General features: G+C 36.5%; 1 long non-coding RNA gene across 1 annotated transcript; it reads left to right on the forward strand.

The window, feature by feature from the left end:
• Nucleotides 1–4,898: 4,898 nt before the first annotated feature.
• Nucleotides 4,899–5,268, forward strand: LOC131801397 (uncharacterized). Its single transcript, XR_009341810.1, has 2 exons — nt 4,899–5,089; nt 5,155–5,268. It is a non-coding gene; the product is annotated as an uncharacterized LOC131801397 (long non-coding RNA).
• Nucleotides 5,269–15,534: the final 10,266 nt, after the last annotated feature.

Raw genomic sequence — 15,534 nt, forward strand, 5'->3', positions numbered from 1 at the left:
AGACCTCTCAGAAGTGGCAAAATATTAACATTTATTATTGGTTTTTGACTGAAACGCATCTATATGAGATACAGACATTTGACTATATTCTTCAACGAAATCGGCGTTAACGAAATAGTCAAAAGTGCGTCTTTCCTGTATTTGTGAATTCTCCAAAAAGTCACTGGAATGGACATTTTCGTATTTTGTCTAAAAAAGTTGGCAAACTATTTCACACATTGAATATTTTTGGATGGCCATCCAAAACTGCTTGGCTTTTGAAATGTCCGGTAACCCCCATTCAAATGTGCGTGAGGATCGGGCGATAATTACGACCTGCAGACAATTTTGCAGTTTTTTGGTCCATTTCAACCCCAAAATATATGGCGATCATCTCCAAAAAGAGTACGTTTCTATTCCGACCCTCATCTTATCTCCATGCAAAATTTCGTAAGGATCGGGCCATAAATGCGATCTGTATATGATATCCTGATATCCTAACTACTTAGTTTTGTTAGCTGTAGAAATATTACCAAATGTTTAATTCAAAATGAAAATATGCCAAAAATATGACAAAATTGAAAAAATATGAGAAAATTTTACAAAATCAATATTTTCATCTTTAGAGAGATATTTTTATGAGATTTTTTTAGACGTTTTTTCTTTCCTGCCAAAAGGCCATTCTAAATTAATGAGAACTGTCGAAATCAGTTCAGCCGTTCTCACATATAAGAGATTTTTCAAGCATATCTTCTTTGATAAACATATATATCGCACATATTTTGCTATATATCCGTTTTGTTGGATGTTAACATCAATGTAGAGATCAGAAGTAACCTTGTCATTGCTTTGTGGTTTCGCCGGGATTTAAAATATTCGCGGTTTAATGAAAAATTTTGAATTTTTTCAACACAAAAGATATGGTCTATTTTACCCGCTAAATATTATCCGAAGGCCACCCAAATTGGCAGGCTTCTTCCCCGCCCTAAACTCTAGCTACATGCGAAATTCCGCGTCGATTGGTCTATAATTGCGACCTGTATAGCTACTGCAAAATCCGACAATTTTTCAGTATTTGGTCCATTTCAACCCCTAAACATTTGGCGATCATCTCCAAAAGAAATAGGGTTCTATTCTGACCTCAGTCCCACCTCCATTCTAAAGTTCGTGAAGATCGGGCCATAATTGCGACCTGTGGAGTGATTACAAATTAACATGGACAGACGGACAGACGGACAGACGGACAGACGGACGGACGGACATACATAGCTAGATCGACTCAGCTCGGCGAGCTAGGAAGATCCATATATACTTTCCTATGTGGGAAATCAATATTTCGAGGTGTTACATAATTTTTGGGCCAATCAAACTTATAATACCCTCAACACATAGTGTTGTAGGGTATAACAACGACTTGAAGAGTAATAAAGGCGTAATCGTGGGTTTTTAAACTAATTGACCATAATCGTGAATTTTTAAACAGTCTTTTTCGAGGAGCTTTAGGGATTCAAATAGACTTTTCTCAATGTGTAAAGGAGTAATAATAGCGGATATTTATGCATGTATTTAATATAGGACGACTGTAGCCATTATCATGGATTTTCAATCATACTATTCTCTAGGACTAAGGATCACATGATGGTGTTTACACCCGCCACCTGGAAAGGAGGAGGTATATTAACTTTGTCATTCCATTTGTAACATACCTAAATATAAAGTACATTTATTATTGATCAGCGTAAAAAACAAGTCGATTTCTGTCCCTCTCTCCGTTGAAATCATGATATACCCCACATTATTTGACGTAGAGAATAAAAAGTTGGCAAAACAATTTGTATTGTGTCTAGGTTGGTTGGTATTGAAAATCAGATATATCGGTCCACGTTTTGGTATAACTGCCATATAACGGTACCTCCCGACTTTCGGTATTTTGATTATTTTTGCCACATTTTTCCACGGATTTTTTTAAAAATTGGTAATTTTAGGTTATAATGGGTTGCAGCTCCTGTGGCAGAACATTGAATAATTAGGTCCATGGTATCCTTTAGCGCACATATAAAAATACCCGCCGATATTTTGATAATCCAAGTCACATTTATCGACGAAAGTGTTTCAAATTTGGTATTAAAGAAGATTTGGTAGATGACAATCCTTGAAGTATAAAATTGTCTATAGAGGTTCTCGTTTTGTTATAGCCCCCATAAAATGGCCTCACACACTTTATAGTTTTTTTTTTTAAAGTTTAAAGGTTTTATCCAAACGGATTTACTGGTTCAGATATTTTTATATAAAAATGTTTTCTTTACCCAATGGTAAAGGGTGTTAAATGTTCGGACCGTCCGAACATATTTTTTTTCTTGCTAAAAATAATTTATCGATGACAAGGAGGCGTAACTAATCGTGTCCTTTTAAACATTAAATATTTTTCTTTAGGACTAAGGAAGCCGTAATCGTGTTTTTTTTTTTGTGAGGGGAGACAGAATCGCGGGTTTTTTTTAAGACGAATAGGAGATGTATTCGAGGATTTCTAGACTTATTTTTCCTATGGACAAAGGAAATCATAATCATGGATTTTTTTACATAAGCGTGGATTTTAAAACCACTTTTGCTCGAGATCTAATAAGCCATAATCGTGGATTTTTTAAACAATTTTTCTCAAGGATTAGGGGAGTTTTAATCAGCCATCATTCAACCAAAGGTGGTTATAATTAAGGATTTTTCAACTAATTTTTCTCGAGGACTAAGTGAGCCAAAATCTTTGATTATTACATAAAATGTTCTTCAAGATTTTAATTTTCTCGGGGACTAGGCGATTTTTAAATATTTTTTCTGTCGGACTATGGAAATACAATCGTGAATTTTAAACATTTTTCCTTAGACTAAGTAAGTCATAATCGTGAACATATAGGAAGAAGGCGGAAATAAATTGGATTTCTAAATCACTTGTTCTCCAGGACTAAGGGAGCCATAATGGAGGCTTTAGAACACATTTTTCTAAGTTATTCTCGACGACAATGGGAGAAATAATCGTGGATTTTGAAATTAAGAGATTCATAATGCTGAATGTTTAAATTAATTTTTCTCGAGGACAAAGGGAACCATAATCGTAGATTTAAAAAAAAATATTGTCTGGGACATACAAAGCCATTATATTGGATATTTTAACTAATTTTTCTTCAGGACCTAGAGAGCCATAATCCTTGGTTTTTAAATTTATTTTTCTCCGGAAAAAAATTAATAAGCATACATAATTTTTCCTAGGGACTCAGGAAGTCATCATTTTGAAAGCCATATTTTTTATACTCCCAGCCATATGGCTAAGGAGGATATGCATCATTTGCCTCAGCGAAACAACGAAAGTAAAGACCTAGTGTCTCTCCGTTTAAGGATATTTGGAATCGATCTAGCGATGTCCGTCCGTCCGTCTGTCTGGTTGGTGTGAGCGATAACTCCCGAATGGAGAATCCGATTAGGACCAAACTTTGTACACCGTAATATTATTATCAAACTTAGATTGAGTTCGGTGATGGGTAATATCGGTCCACTGTGGACCTATATACACAATTCTTTTTCAGGGGGTAAAGTCGTCACGAAGTAATCCTCGTGTAGAATTTTAGACAATTCCACTGAAAAATTTGGTTAAAATAGTCAAAATATCGAATATCGAGGGTACGGTTATATGGGTGATATAAGATATCGTTGACCGATATAGCCCATCTTCGAACTTGATCTGCCTGCACACAAAAGACTGATCTGTGCAAAATTTTAGCTTCCTATCTTAATTCGATCTGACTCTATCGTGGATACAACAAACGGACGGACAGGGCTAAATCGTCTTAGAATTTTACGCTTATCTAGAATATATGAGTTACAAACGGAATGACGAACTTAATATACCCTACTTATTATACCATATACATGGTGGAGGGTATAAAAATTCCGAAAGTCAGATGTTAGAGCTATAACGGGGTAAACGTGAACCTTCAATTGTCTGCCAGGTCCAGATGGTGGTATGTTTTACGAATTTCAAACACCAAGTTTAAGGCAAATCTGTTGAAAACATTTAGCATAGATCATCAAAATACCGAATATTGGGAGGCAATTTCTGTCGTGGGAAGAAATATACTTTGCAATCTCAAAATTTCCGATATATATTTGATATAATTCAAGTTCTACGCAAGGATGTTGCCTACATGCTGCGAACACAAACAGTAAATTTACAGCAAATTCGGGTTAAAATTGTGACTAAAACAATTAAAACGCCTCAAAATGGACGGTAGTATTAAATGGGGGCTTTATCAAAACGTGGATCTACTTGACTATTTTCAATACAAAAAGTCCTGCATATCTTAAATAAATCGAGCAAAATTTGATCTCTGAATTTAATTTTATGCTGATCAAGAATGTGCATATTTTAGGGGGTCTAACTTTTATATTTCAAGGTGTTACATGACCGAGTGACAAATTTAATCTACCCTCCATACTACGGTGGAGGGTATAAAAATTGACCATTTATTTGTTTGATTCAGTAGAAGACATCATATAATTACTTGGATAACTTAAAAGCAGAGCAACACATTTAATTAAGCCTCCATCATAGGGTGCAGGTCATTAAATATCTCACTAATTTGTATGTCAAACCCTCAAACAAATTACATTCACAAAATAGTTGACCAATTACTCAAAATGTTGGTCACTCCAGTTAAACACACACACACGCACACATTTTCACACAACGAATAGATTAACAACGTTGTGGTTGTTGTCGTCGTTGTAGTCTGCCTTGTCGCCAAGCTAAAAAAAACAACAGCAACAAATTTAAAATCGTCACTAACTACTTCGCAAGCCATAATTACAGATTGGGGGATATCATCTTCATAACAACAATCTCGACGGCCGGACGAGCGCTCCACAAAAAAAGTGTGTGTTCACAACTTGGTAAGGAAAAGTGAATCGCCAACATCTTCTTTATAGCAAAAGTAGCAGCAACAACAATCCAGACAACATTCATAAAAATTTGTAAGTTGCAGATGGACGGACGGACGGATAGTTGGTTGGACGAATGGATAGATGGATGATGACCAGTCGTTTTAAGATGAGCAACTTTTTGGTAACAGCAACAATTTTTTCAAAAACCGTGTCGCTGCTAATTTTGCTTTTTTTTTTTTGGTGAAGGGGTTCAGTCCGCTGTTGCCACAAGGAATGTAAGATGTGCAACTGATTGCCAAGCAGGTTGCAACATCTCGGCAGGAGTGCACTGTAACAAATAACAAGAAGATGATGACGACGGCGACGGCGACGACGACGACGAAAAAAAAAGAAGCGCCAGTTGTGTCATAATAAGTTGTTGGCTTATTAACAACGACAACACCAGCCAACGACAACAACAACAACCTTTCTACCATCACCAGATATTGTTTTCTATAAAAAGTTGTTTTATTTCGTTTCTTTTTTTGTTTTGTTTCAAAATTTACTTTTTTAGATTTTAATTTTGTTTTATTGACTCTACTGGCCAAGTTTATCTATAACTTCGAAAATTGTTGGTTTCGCTTTTTTAGAAAGGAGGAAGTAACCAGGCAACTCCATGGTACCGGTGCTGGTGGTGATGGTGGTGGCCATCAAGCAAACAAACACTGGTGGCTTCTGGTCTAGACCCCCTGGCAAACACTCTAAAAAAATAATGTTCCTTGGAAAAATTTAATTTATTACGTTTTTTTGGTATTCCATTCATGGGATTTCGGTCGGATTTTCTGTTGTTTATTTTCGCTTCTCATAATTGGCCGATACAAATTACAAACAGTTGCCTTTTTAATTTCCAACAAATCATAAATGAAGGGCCAACTTTGGGATTTACAATTGTTGGTGGTGTTATTGTTGTTGATGTTGCCGTTTGGGGAACAATATCCAACATTTAGTATAATTATGGCGGAAATGTTGTAAAATAAAAAACAAAGCAACAAAAAAAATGAGAAACAATTATTGTTATTATTATACCCTACAACACTTTGTGTTGGGGGTATTATAAGTTTGATTGGGCCAAAAATTATGTAACACCACGAAATATTGATTTCCCACATAGGAAAGTATATATGGATCTTCCTATCTCGCCGAGTTGAGTCGATCTAGCTATGTATGTCCGTCCGTCCGTCTGTCCGTCTGTCCATGTTAATTTGTAATCACTCTACAGGTCGCAATTATGGCCCGATCTTCACGAAAGTTAGAATGGAGGTGGGGCTAGGGTCAGAATAGAACCCTATTTCTTTTGGAGATGATCGCATAATATTTAGGGGTCGAAATGGACCAAAAACTGAAAAATGTCGGATTTTGCAGTAGCTATGCAGGTCGCAATTATAGACCAATCGACGCGGAACTTCGCATGTAGCTAGAGTTTAGGGCGGGGAAGAAGCCTACCAATTTGTGTGGTCATCGGATAATATTTAGCGGGTAAAATAGGTCATATCTTTTTTGTTGAAAAAATTCAAAATTTTTCATTAAACCGCGAATATTTTAAATCCCGGCAAAATCACAAAGCCTTGGCAAGGTTACTTCTGATCTTTACATTGATGTTAACATCCAACAAAACGGATATATAGCAAAATATGTGCGATATATATGTCTATCAAAGAAGATATGCATGAAAGATCTCTTATATGTCGAGAACGGCTGAACTGATTTCGACAGTTCTCATTAATTCAAAATGGCCTCTTGGCAGGAAAGACAAAACCTCTAAAAAAATTGCATAAAAATATCTCTCTAAAGATGAAAATATTGATTTTGTAAAATTTTCTCATATTTTTTCAATTTTGACATATTTTTGGCATATTTTCATTTTGAATTAAACATTTGGTAATATTTCTACAGCTAACAAAACTAAGTAGATAGGATATTAGGATATCATATACAGATCGCATTTATGGCCGATCCTTACGAAATTTTGCATGGGGATAAGATGAGGGTCAGAATAGATGCCTACTCTTTTTGGAGATGATCGTTATATATTTAGGGGTTGAAATGGACCAAAAACTGCAAAATTGTCAGCAGGTCGTAATTATCGCCCGATCCTCACGCACATTTGAATGGGGGTTACGCACATTGCAAAAGCCAAGCAGTTTCGGATGGCCATCCAAAAATATTCAATGTGTGAAATAGTTTGCCAACTTTTGTAGACAAAATACGAAAATGTCCATTCCAGTGACTTTTTGGAGAATTCACAAATACAGGAAAGACGCACTTCTGACTATTTCGTTAACGCTGATTTCGTTGCAGAATATAGTCAAATGTCTGTATCTCATATAGATGCGTTTCAGTCAAAAACCAATAATAAATGTTAATCTTTTGCCACTTCTGAGAGATTATAGGTCTTTGGAAAATATTGGTTCCAGATCTAGGAAGACCATTTACGTGCAACATCTACCAATAAATTGGAAATGAGCAAATTAGTTTAAGTTGCTATTATTCGAAAATTAGAGAACGAAACTTGATGGGTTTCTTTTATTATTTATCACAATATCTTGTGGAATTCTTTCGAGTATCTCGCCTTTATAAACTGTATCGTTTATTATAGTGTTGTAGGGTATTCAACGGTCGGCCCCGCTCGACTGTAGTCTTTGCTTACTTGTTTTGAAATGAATTTATGGCAGCCAGGTTTTGTTGGTACTTCCAACACAAACCAAGTGTTTTGGATTTATAGGTTGACCTTTTTTTAATTTTTTATACCCTCCACCATACTATGGAGGGTATATTAAGTTTATCATTCCGTTTGTAACTCCTCGAAATACTCATGTCAGACCCAACAAAGTATATATATTCTTGATCAGTGTAAAATTCTAAGACGATTTAGCCACGTCCTTCTGACTGTCTGTGTGCCTGTCCGTCTGTCTGTTGTAATCACGCTATCTTTCGAACGAATTGAGATAGATGGCTAAACTTTTGCACACATGTTTATTTTGCCAGTAGGCACGTTAAGTTCGTAAATTGGCTATGTAGGTCCATGTTTTCATATAATCCCCATATAACGGTACCTCCCGATATTCGGTATTTTGATTATTTAAGCGAAATTATTTACCGGAATTTTTTCAAATTTGGCATTTGAAGTTCGAAATGAATACTACAGCCAAGACAGAAAATTATCTGTGCAGGTCCACGTCTTCGTATAGCCCCCATACAACGTTACTTCCCGATATTCGGCATTTTGATGATTTTAGCGACATTATTCACCGGAATTGTTTCAAATTACGTATTTAGAGTTCGTAATGGGAACTACAATCTGTGACAGAAAATTGTCTATGCAGGTCCAGGTCTTCGTATAGGCCCCATATATCAGTACCTCCCTATATTCGGTATTTTAACGATTTTATTTACAATACTCACCGAAATTGTTTGAGATGTCGTATTTGAAGTTAGAAATAGAAGCTACAGCATGTGACAGAAAATTATCTATGCAGGTCCCGGTCTTCGTATAGCTCCGATATAACGGTACCTCCCTATGTACGGTAATTTGATGATTTTAGCAACATTTCAAGTTTCGAATATAAATATGGTAATGGCTTATGACAAACAATGCCTATGTAGGTTCACGTCGTACAGACCCTAATATAACGGCTATATTCGGTATTTTTAAGATGTTAACAGAATTTTTGAAATTTTATCTTTTTCGAAAATTTCCAAATTCGTTGCAAATGGTGGGGGTTATCAAAGTTCGGCCCGGCCGAACACTCTGCTTTTTAACTTGTTATACTTTCTACCATACTATGGAGGGTATATTCATTTTGTCATTCCGCCTGTAGTTCATCGAAATAATGATCCCAACAAAGTTTATATATTCTTTATCAGCGTAAAATTCTAAGACGATCTCATGTCCTTCTGACGGTCTGTGTGCCTGTCCGTATGTCTGTTGTAATCACGCTATCTTTCGAACGAATTGAGATAGATGGCTAAACTTTTGCACACTTGTTTATTTTGCCAGTAGGCAGGTTTAGTTCGTAAATGGGTCATGAAGGTCCACGTTTTCATATAGCCCCCATATAACGGTACATCCAGATTTTCGGCATTTTAATGATTTTAGCGACATTATTCACCGGAATTGTTTCAAATTTGGTATTTAAGATTTGTAATGTATCCTACAGCCTATGACAGAAAATTATCTGTGCAGGTCCACGTCTTCGTATAGCCCCCATACAACGTTACTTCCCGATATTCGGCATTTTGATAATTTTAGCGACATTATTCACCGGAATTGTTTCAAATTACGTATTTAGAGTTCGTAATGGGAACTACAATCTGTGACAGAAAATTGTTGTATGCAGGTCCACCTCTTCGTATAGCCCCCATATAACGGTACCTCCCGATATTCGGAATTTTGATGATTTTAGCGTCATTATTCACCGGAGTAGTTTCAAATTACGTATTTAGAGTTCGTAACGGGAACTACGGCCTGTGACAGAAAATTGTATATGCAGGTACAGGTCTTCGTATAGGCCCCATATATCAGTACCACCCTATATTCGGTATATTGACGAGTTTAGGTACAATACCCACCGAAATTGTTTGGGATGTCGTATTTGAGGTTCGAATCGGATGCTACAGCCTGTGACAGCAAATTGCCTATGCAGGTCGAGGTCTTCGCACAGCTCCGATATAAGGTACCTCCCTATATACGATATTTTGATGTTTTTACCTACATTATTTACCGTTTATTTCAAGTTTCGAATTTGAATATGGTAATGGCTTATGGCAAACAATGCCTATGTAGGTCCACGTCGTATAGACCCCAATATAACGACAATATTCGGTATTTTTAAAATTTAACAGAATTTTTTAAGGATTTTATTTTTTAAAAATTTCCAAATTCGTTCCAAATGGCGGAGGGTATTCAAAGTTCGGCCCGGCAGAACACTCTGCTTTTTAACTTGTTATACTTTTACCATGCTATGGAGGGTATATTCATTTTGTCATTCCGCTTGTAGTTCATCGAAATAATGATCCCAACAAAGTTTATATATTCTTTATCAGCGTAAAATTCTAAGACGATCTCATGTCCGTCTGACTGTTTGTGTGTCTGTCTGTCCGTCTGTCTGTTGTAATCACGCCATCTTTCAAACGAATTGAGATAGAAGGCTAAAATTTTGCACACATGTTTATTTTTCCAGTAGGCAGGTTAAGTTCGTAAATGGGCCATGTAGGTCCTCGTTTTCGAATAGCCTCCATATAACGGTACCTCCCTATAATCGGCATTTGCATGATTTTAGCGACAGTATTTAACGGAATTATTACAAATTTCGTATTTGAAGTTCGTTATGGATATTACAGCCTATGACAAAAATTGTTGTATGCAGGTCCACGTCTTCGTGCAGTCCCCATATAACGGTAACTTCCGATATTCGGCATTTTCATGATTTCAGCGACATTATTTATCGGAATTATTTCAAAATTCGTATTCGAAGTTCGTTATGGGTATTATAGCCTATGACAAAAATTGTTGTATGCAGGTCCACTTCTTCGTATAACCCCTATATAACGGAACCTCCCAATATTCGGTATTTTAATGGTTTCAACGACATTAGTTATTGGAATTATTTCAAATTTCGTATTCGAAGTTCGTTGTGGGTATTACAGCCTATGACAAAAATTGTTGTATGCAGGTCCACGTCTTCGTACAGTCCCCATATAACGGTAGCTCCCGATATTCGGTATTTTGATGATTTCATCAACATTTTTCACCGGAATCGTTTCAAATTTTGTATTGGGAGATCCAAATGGTTACTGCAACCTATGGAAAAAAAATTCGTGTGTAGGTCCAGCTCTTCGTATAGGCCCTATATAACGGTACCTCCCGATATTCCGTTTTTCATGATTTTAGCGGAATTACTTCAAATTTCGTATTTGTAGTTCGTAAAGGGTACCACAGCCTACGACAAAAAAAAATCGTTTCACGTTTTCGTATATCCCCCATATAACTGTATATCACGATATTCGGTATTTTGATGATTTTAGCGACATTATTCACCGGAATTCTTTCAAAGTTGGTATTTGAAGTTCGTAAAAAAAATCGTAAGCATGGTCGCCATATAACTGTTTTCATTCAAGTGGTAGTGTCCGGATGTTTTTTTTTTTTTTTTTGAAAAATTTCAACTTCCTTCCAAATGATGGAGGGTATTAAAAATTCGGTCCGGCCAAACTTAGCAGCTTTTTTACTTGTTTTATTTATTTATTTTTTTTTTTTTTTTTAAAAACAGAAACAAAAATCTTATTTTACTTTCCCATCCCAACAAAAGTGAATTTTGTTCATATCGTTTTTTGCTGTTCTCGTTGTTGTTGTTGTGGCTTTTGGCCATAAGCAAAACATGCTTATAAAGTCTGTTTAACGACCCAATTCTTGAACGTTAATTACAACACAGCTGATTGAGGTTAATTATTCAATGAATTTGCGAAAAAAAAACAACTTGCACTCAGGTGATATCGTCTGTTCTGTTTTTTTTTTGGCTAAAGTGAATGCCAAAAGCTAGAATACACCAAGTTTATTAACTTAGTAAAAATATAGTAGGATTGTCCTTAGAGACTGCAGATTTGACTAGAGAGCAGATACATAATTTAATACGACCAAAACGTGCCTCATCGAAATAACTGTGTTAGGCCCCAGGTCTCTTTGGTCCAAATCCGTTTCACAACATTTGGAGTTGATATAGCGATATCCGTCCGTCTGGCTGGCTGGTGCGCACGATAACTCTCGAAGGGAGTATCTGATTTGGTCCAAACTTGGTACATCGTAATATTATTATCAAACTTACATCGAGTTCGGAGATGGACAATATCGGTCCACTCAACATTTTAAAAACAAATATTTTACTGCACATTAAGAGAAAGGATAATCCGATTTTGCTCCAACTTTGTAAATCCTAATATTTCCATCAGTGCTTCGTCAGGTACAAAAACTCCAACTCCCCCCCAGAGAGTCAAAATTTTGAATAATTATAACTCTTATAAAATCTCTTATCTACATAGTCCCATAGTCTTCAAATTTTATACATCACAATATTTTTACAATATTTTTACGAACTCAAGATCTGCTGTGAAGATAGGAAAAATCGGTGCAATCCTTTTGGTACCCCCCCCCCCCCCCCCCAAAAGGGTTAACTTTTTTAATATACATGAAGCTCATAAAACATCTCAACTATTAGAACAAGATCTGTTACAAGGATAAAGATTGTAGATATCGAGCCACTTCTTCTAGTATCTCTCGCACATTTTCCCATACTAATAATAATGACCCACTCTTTAGGGATCTCATGCAGGTCGAAATATATGTAAATATCCCTACATTGGGTGCGAATATGCAGCTTTCGGCGCAACCGACTGGTAGCTTTTAACTTGTTTGTAACCTTCAAGCGAGTTATCCCTGTTGTTAAGGATAAAACTCGTTGTATGGCTGATCGGAGCAAGGTAAAATATTTTTACAAAATTATTTATTTATTTTTACAAATTTATTATTTATCAAAAATTCTACTATAGGTCCCAAAATACATTAAATCTCTAAGTCTTATGAAAAGCCAGGGTATCATAAATATCAAAAACACATTTAAGGGCTAAAGAATTCTCTCAAGACAATTTATGCGGCATTATTTTAAAAGAATGACGTCAAAAACAAAATTATTCTTCATCAAATTTCGCTATTAGTCTTCGAAGAAAAGAGACCTTTTCTCTAATTTGCGTCAATGCAGACAAAAATAATTTCGGAAATGCTCCATAATTGTTTCTTGGGGGAGGGGGGATTTCTAGTTAATGTATGAAAGCATCATTAAAGTTTGTTTTCACCTGAAAAAGTAAAACAAGTAAAAAGCAGCCAGGTTTGGCCGGGCCGAACTATTAATACCCTTCACCATTTCGAAAAAAACCTGAAAATTTTCAAAAAAAAAAATCCGAAAACTACCACTTCAATGGAAACCTTTATATGGGGGCCATACGAAGACGTGGACCTGCACAGACAAATTTCTGTTATATGTTGTAGTAACCATTACGAATATCAACTACGAAATTTGTAATAGTTCCGGTTAATAATGTCGGGAAAATCGACATTATTAAAATACCAAATATCGGGAGCATTGTTATTCGGGGTCTGTACGAAGACGTAAACTTAGATTTTTTTTAACATGGGCTGTAGTACCTATTAAGAAAATTGAAATAGTTCCGATAAAAATATCTCTAAAAAATAATCAAAATACCAAATTTTGGGAAATACCGTTATATTGGGATATATTAAAATGTGGACCGACATGACCCATTTACGAACTTAACCTGCCTACCAGTAAAATACACATGCCTACCTGCCTCCTAGTAAAATACATACAAAATGCGTTGTCATGCTTTTCCTTATACTACGCATGTCAAAGACCATCGGATAGTGATTTCCATACCAAATTTCAGAATTCCAATTCTATTCCGACACCCAATGGCACGTTTTTGGTATTTTGTACTTTTCGTCCGTTCACAGGACCTCCATACCAAATTTCTAATGGTTCGAAAAGTAAAGAAGCGAATTGATCGAAACCCGCGTCGCAGTGGGCGACAAATGGCTCGTGAGCTGAACATATCACAATATTCCATTCGGCAAATATTAAAATATGAGCTCGGGAAAAAGCCACTGAAATTCCAAAAAGTGAAAGAACTTACACCGCAACAGAAAGAAAATAGACTCAAAAAGGGTTAAGGGTTGCTTCTCATGGCCGAAAGTGGTGAATTGCCGAAATTGGTTTTCTCCGATGTGTTTACTTGCCATAGAGGTCAGTTGAAAATGTGCACATTCGGTTGGCCACCAGAACTCAAGCGCCGGTCATGGTGATGGTGTGGACCGCCATAACAGACGATGGTCGCTCTCCGCTCGTATAAATCGACCGTGGCATCAGAATGAATGCCGAATACTATCGCGATAGTATTCTGGAGGGTGTATTAAAGCCTTGGGCACGCAAACATTTTGGCCGCAGACCTTGGACTTTCTAACAGGACTCAGCATCATCGCACTCAGCACGCGCCACCCAATAATGGTTACAAAATGAAGTTCCTCGCTTCATTTCCAGCGCACAATGGCCACCAAAATCTCCGGATATTGTCCAATCCGTTGGACTATTGTGTCTGGAGAATTTTAGAAAGCAAGGTTGGCACCAAATCATATCAAAGTGTCGATCACCTCAAGCAAGTGCTGCGCCGGGAATGGGCCAAAATACCACAGAGCAACATTCAGGCAACTTGTGACGGTTTCATTGGCCGTTTAAAGGACATAATTCGCGCCAAAGGTGACCAACTCGAACAAAGCTAAAGATATTCTAAAATTTGAAGCTATTTCCGACATTTTTTGCTTTTCTCGTCTCGGCCTCGATGCCATATTTCAGATTTCCATCTCTATTCCGACACCCAATGGTTCATTTTTTGGCATTTTGTACTTTTCGTACTTTCGTAATACGAATTTCCAAAACCACATCCTTCTCTCAACTACATATACAAATACCAACACCAATTTAGTAAGATTTAGTTCTTTTCGTACAGTTACAATATGACCCAAACATCAATTTTCAGAATTGCACCTCCATAATTTATATCATTGCCAAATTTACTATTTAGTACAATTACTTATTTACAATTATGCATTTCAAATTTCGTCTAAATTCCTTCATCCCATATCAAATTTAGTACAATTTGGTACTTCTAGTACACTTTTCAAAAATCACCTCCATATGTCCAACCTTTTTTTATACCCTGCACCATACAATGGAGAGTATATTAACTTTGTCATTCCGTTCTGTAGCTCCTCGAAATACTTATGTCAGACCCAACAAAGTATTTATATATATTCTTGATCAGCGTAAAATTCTAAGTCGACTTAGCGATGTCCGTCTACCTGTCTGTCCGTCCGTCTGTCTGTTGTAATCACGCTATCTTTCGAACTAAAATTTTGCACACATGTTTATTTTTCCAGTAAGCTTTCCAGTTCCTAAATGGTCCATGTAGGCCCACGTTTTGATATAGCCCCCATATAACGGTACCTCCCAATATTCGGTATTTTGATGATTTTAGCGACATTATTCACCGGAATTGTTTCAAATTTGGTATTTGAAGTTCAAAATGGATACCACAGCATAAGACAGAAAATTGTCTGTGCAGGTCTACGTCTTCGTATAGCCCCCATATAATGGTATCTCCCAAAATTCGGTATTTTGACGATTTCAGCGACATTATTCACCGGAGTTGTTTCAAATTTGGTATTTGAAGTTTGAAATGGATACTACAGCTTAAGACCGAAAATTGTCTATGCAGGTCCATGTCTTCGTATAGGCCCCATATACCAGTACCTCCCTATATATTTGGTATTTTGACGAGTTTAGGTACAATACTCACCGAAATTGTTTGAGATGTCCTATTTGTAGATCGTAATGGATGCTAGATCCTACGACAGAAAATTGTCTTTGCAGGTCCAGGTCTTCGTATGGCTCCGATATAACGGTACCTGATGATATACGGTATTTTGATGATTTTAGCTACATTATTCACCGTTTATTTCAAGTTTCG

Source organism: Musca domestica, unplaced genomic scaffold (assembly GCF_030504385.1).
Source record: "Musca domestica strain aabys unplaced genomic scaffold, Musca_domestica.polishedcontigs.V.1.1 16, whole genome shotgun sequence".
NCBI lineage: Eukaryota > Metazoa > Arthropoda > Insecta > Diptera > Muscidae > Musca > Musca domestica.